This window comes from Heliconius melpomene, unplaced genomic scaffold, assembly GCF_056956725.1.
Source record: "Heliconius melpomene rosina isolate 202511_hmr_F unplaced genomic scaffold, ASM5695672v1 Hmr00135, whole genome shotgun sequence".
Classification (NCBI taxonomy): Eukaryota; Metazoa; Arthropoda; class Insecta; order Lepidoptera; family Nymphalidae; genus Heliconius; species Heliconius melpomene.
This window is the reverse complement of record NW_028181854.1, coordinates 5,001-10,531: the sequence shown is the minus strand read 5'-3', so window position 1 is coordinate 10,531 and position 5,531 is coordinate 5,001. Positions and strand designations below refer to the sequence as shown.

General features: G+C 54.4%; 2 non-coding genes across 2 annotated transcripts; both read right to left on the bottom strand.

Moving 5' to 3' along the window:
- Positions 1 to 1,426: 1,426 nt before the first annotated feature.
- Positions 1,427 to 1,583, bottom strand: LOC146526660 (5.8S ribosomal RNA). The gene has a single exon (XR_014879364.1). It is a non-coding gene; the product is annotated as a 5.8S ribosomal RNA (ribosomal RNA).
- Positions 1,584 to 2,410: 827 nt separating this feature from the next.
- On the bottom strand, positions 2,411 to 4,313 carry LOC146526659 (small subunit ribosomal RNA). Its single transcript, XR_014879365.1, has one exon. It is a non-coding gene; the product is annotated as a small subunit ribosomal RNA (ribosomal RNA).
- Positions 4,314 to 5,531: the final 1,218 nt, after the last annotated feature.

Below are 5,531 nucleotides of genomic sequence, written 5' to 3'. Positions count from 1 at the left end.
GACTGATACGCGCACGGTCCGAGACAGCACGGCAGCGACAACAGCAACGCCGCTCCAACGTCCGCACTCGGGCAGGACGTCGGAGGACGACGTTAGAGCTTGCGTCGGGCCGGACGCGCGCGAGGCGCGTGCGCGAATCGTATTTGTCGTAAATACCGTCCGATAGCCGGCCGGCGGTCCGTCACGGTCCTGCGGCATCGCTGTTTAGGCGACACCGCAGGGCTCCCGGACGGCGCTTAGGCCGACGTCGAACGGGTCGCGATGTATTACTGAGAGAGAAGTGCACGCCGTCGGCGGACGTCGACGGACGCGACCCGTGCAGCGCTAGAACGCCACGCGAGTGACGGTGCGCCACATCGAGGCGCACGCCCGTACGCCGCCGAATGACGGTGAATCTCTCCGTTCGTTCATTCGAGTTTCGCAGGTTTACCCCTGAACGGTTTCACGTACTCTTGAACTCTCTCTTCAAAGTTCTTTTCAACTTTCCCTCACGGTACTTGTTCGCTATCGGTCTCGCGGTAATATTTAGCCTTAGATGGAGTTTACCACCCACTTAGGGCTGCACTCTCAAGCAACCCGACTCTGAGGAGAGTCCCTCTCGCCGTCTCGCTCCGTCGCTACGGGCCTGGCACCCTCTACGGGAAAACGGCCCCGTTCAAGACGAACTTGGACAGGAGTGGCGACGACGAGAAAGCGGGACCTCCCGAACACCACATCTCCCGCGATCGTTACAACCGCGGGATTCAGTGCTGGGCTATTTCCTGTTCGCTCGCCGCTACTAAGGAAATCCTGGTTAGTTTCTTTTCCTCCGCTTACTAATATGCTTAAATTCGGCGGGTGATCCTCCCTGATCTGAGGCCAACGATAAAAAAACGAGGCAGACGCGATATCCGTCGGCGCGAAGGCGCCGATCTCGCGGGGCGGGCGTTGGACGCGTTCGATCACAGCGACGATCCGCCGCCGTATCTCACACTTCCGCCACCCTCCTCCCCCGACGAGCGTCGGCGTCGACGCGCACTTCGGACGTCGAGTCCGCCTACTGAGCGTACGCTACCCACTATACTCGCGCTATACGCGAGACGCGCGAGCGTGAACGCACGGAGACATCTCTATCTCGCGTGCGCGCACACCGGATTCGGCGCGGCACTAGTTCAACTCCCGTGGACCCTCTGATTTTTATCTCGAAGGGTACAGGAGAGAACGGGTCGCGCCTCCTCCGTCGGCAATGAGAGGTGTACTCGCATTGCCGTTCGCACAAGTGTGTTGCGAAGCGAGTCGGCGCCGGCCACCGGGGAGGCGGCGCGGCGCACGACATTGGCTGGTCGCATATTTGAACGGACCGCGATAGCGAGCTGTGCGCTCGCACTCGACGGAACCGCCATTTGTACGCGGTCAGCGTACAGTGTGGCATTTGTTTTTATGCAGCCGGCCCTCAGACAGGAGTGGTCCTGGATGTAACCCCACGGACCGCAATGTGCGTTCGAAATGTCGATGTTCAAATGTGTCCTGCAGTTCACACTATGACGCGCAGTTAACTGCGTTCTTCATCGACCCGCGAGCCAAGTGATCCACCGTTCAGGGTAGTGGTTTGTTTATTTTGCGCGATCAGTAAAGACCAACGCAAAAATAACATGTTTAAAAATGTTTGAAACGTGTCACGAACATTGTCGACTACGTCGACATCATCAACAACCACACTCGCCGCACGTGGACTCGTCGGAGACGACGTGCGTAGAGATTATGGATGTTCAATTTGTTTGTTTGTTTGTGATCTACCGACGATCGGCGCCGGGCCACGCCCACCACGCACGAGTGTGCGGAGGAGACGATGCCGGCGCGATCACGGACACACTACAGACAGGGACACGGACATCTGTCGCGGCGCGGAGTCGTTCGCAATACGGGCAAACGTAGAGCTCTCGACTGCCGCCGCGGCGCGACGTCCGTCCGTCCCCCGTCCGACCGCATTATATAGTTTAGCGGAGAACGACCGCCCCCGCAGTATCGACGAGGACGACACACGACATCATCTCGTCGCCGACTAGCGAAAAGTATACGCCTATGGTGGTGTGGACTCGTATAGCGGCGAGCCTGTCAGCAGCGGTGCGATCGACTCGCGGCGCGGATTCTCACCGGTCTGCGTCGATCGCGTTCCACCGCCGGCTCGCCGAGCCGACCACCCCGCACGCACACGTGCACACGTTCCAGCAAGTTTGCAGGGAGCGCGCGCGCGCGCGCGCGCCGGCGACACTGTTCCGCTCTGTGGCGACGCGATGCACCGTCGTGCGCTCTCGATTTGTTGTCTTTTCGTCGAAAATGTTGCGCGGGCGCTTTCGCTCTCATCGCCTTTTTTTTGTATAATCATATATCTTTGTTATGTGTGATGTATTTCGACAACACACAAACACGTTAATGATCCTTCCGCAGGTTCCCCTACGGAAACCTTGTTACGACTTTTACTTCCTCTAAATGATCAAGTTTGGTCAACTTCCCAGCAACGCCGACGGCCGTGAAGCCACCGCGTGTCGGTCCGAAGACCTCACTAAATCATTCAATCGGTAGTAGCGACGGGCGGTGTGTACAAAGGGCAGGGACGTAATCAACGCGAGCTTATGACTCGCGCTTACTAGGAATTCCTCGTTTATGGGGGATAATTGCAAACCCCAATCCCCAGCACGAAGGAGTTTCAACGGGTTGCCCGGGCCTCTAGGCCAGGGAGAACATGCTGATTCCTTCAGTGTAGCGCGCGTGCGGCCCAGGACATCTAAGGGCATCACAGACCTGTTATTGCTCAATCTCGTGCGGCTCGAAGACGCCGGTCCCTCTAAGAAGAATTTTAATACGTCGCCAGTGAGTTGCGCGACCGAAATCGCGCACACCTAAATGACGACGCCTATTTAGCAGGCTAGAGTCTCGTTCGTTACCGGAATTAACCAGACAAATCGCTCCACCAACTAAGAACGGCCATGCACCACCACCCACCGAATCAAGAAAGAGCTGTTAATCTGTCAATCCTTCCGGTGTCCGGGCCTGGTGAGATTTCCCGTGTTGAGTCAAATTAAGCCGCAGGCTCCACTCCTGGTGGTGCCCTTCCGTCAATTCCTTTAAGTTTCAGCTTTGCAACCATACTCCCCCCGGAGTCCAAAATCTTTGGTTTCCCGGAAGCTGCCCGCCGAGCCATTGTATTAACGTCGGCGGATCGCTAGACGACATATTTACGGTTAGAACTAGGGCGGTATCTAATCGCCTTCGAACCTCTAACTTTCGTTCTTGATTGATGAAAACACCTTTGGCAAATGCTTTCGCTGATGTTCGTCTTGCGACGATCCAAGAATTTCACCTCTAACGTCGCAATACGAATGCCCCCAGTTATCCCTATTAATCATTACCTCGGAGTTCTGAAAACCAACAAAATAGAACCGAGATCATATTCTATTATTCCATGCACGAAATATTCAAGCGGCATTTTGAGCCCGCTTTGAGCACTCTAATTTGTTCAAAGTAAAATTGTCGGCCCATCTCGACACTCACCGAAGAGAACCGCGATAGGATTTTGATATTGAACCGGCGTTTTACCGCCGGCTCACCGACGATATGCTCCGCAGACGTGTCAGTATCACCGCGGATGCGGTGCACCGACAGCGCGGCGCACAAATGCAACTACGAGCTTTTTAACCGCAACAATTTTAGTATACGCTATTGGAGCTGGAATTACCGCGGCTGCTGGCACCAGACTTGCCCTCCAATTGTTCCTCGTTAAAATATTTAAAGTGTACTCATTCCGATTACGAGGCCTCGAAAGAGTCCCGTATCGTTATTTTTCGTCACTACCTCCCCGTGCCGGGAGTGGGTAATTTGCGCGCCTGCTGCCTTCCTTGGATGTGGTAGCCGTTTCTCAGGCTCCCTCTCCGGAATCGAACCCTGATTCCCCGTTACCCGTGACAACCATGGTAGTCGCAGAAACTACCATCGAAAGTTGATAAGGCAGACATTTGAAAGATGCGTCGCCGGTACTTGACCATGCGATCGGCAAAAGTTATCCAGATTCATCAAAATTAACGACTTCGGACGCGAAGCCCTCCGTCGATTGGTTTTGATCTAATAAAAGCACTCATCCCATCACTGGTCAGAGTTCTGATTGCATGTATTAGCTCTAGAATTACCACAGTTATCCAAGTAACTGAGTAAGATCTAAGGAACCAAAACTGATATATTGAGCCATTCGCGGTATCGCCTTAATACGGCTTGCACTGAGACATGCATGGCTTAATCTTTGAGACAAGCATATAACTACTGGCAGGATCAACCAGGGAGCTAACAATAACAACATCGCTAACTCTCGCGTTGTTTTATTTATTTTGTTAAACGTCGAACGCGGGCGTCGAGAGACGCGTCGCGATGACTTTTAAAAAATAAAATTATAATAAATTTTGAACTTTGAAAGCTTACGCGACGAGCGATAACACACAAACAAACAAACAAACAAATGAATGAATGAATGAATGCATGTCGGTTCGCGCGCAAACTATCGCCGCTCCGATATTACACACGACGCGCGCGCCGCACAACGCACGCGCAGACGCCGTCGTCGGTTAGAACGAAGACGAAAGCGGTGGCGGTGTGTGCCGGTGCTCGGTCGCAGTACTGAACGTTCTCTGACGAGATCTTTGATGCGTGCGCAGCGACAACGGTCGCAAAACGCACACAACACACTCTCATAATCTCTCGTTTAACATGAGCGTGAACATGTTGTGTATACAAATCAACGCTCGGTGTTGGAGAGATCGTGGCCAATTTTAAAGGAACGTGTCGCCCCGCAAAGGGTGGCCGCGCACACTGGTATTAGAACGGTCGCTGAACAAACATCGATATAACAATGTATCAAAGTTGATATACGAACAACGCAAATCGTGCGGCGTTGATGCCCGTAATGGGGAGAGACGCGAGACACTCTACGCAAAACTGTGACTACTAATCACAAGAAGAGCGAGAGAGCCCCACAACAAACCCCCACAACAAACATAACCAACCGCACGCGCGCGCCCGTCGACCGACACTGTACAACACCACAATATTATGTGTGGTATGGGTGTGTTGTGTGTATTTATGCGTTATAGTAACACACGAATACTACTACAAAACCTCCGTGGAGGGTCGACTACGCTCATACGTTTGGCTCGTCGACACCTCACATATGTACAGAGCGACGGTCGCGACACTCGGGACGTGCCGACTGACAGACGGACGGCCGGGTGGAATGGTGAATGAGAGTTGATGGGGAGTGAACACCGTGACCAAGAGCACCAGCACCACCACCACCACCACCACCACCACCACCACCACCACCACCGCCACGACCACCGCCACGACCACGACCACCACCACGACCACCACCACGACCACCACCACCACGACCACCACCACCACCACCACCGCATCCACCACCACCACCGCATCCACCACCACCGCATCCACCACCACCACCGCCGCCGGCGCCGCCGCCGCCGCCGCCACCACCACGACCACCACCA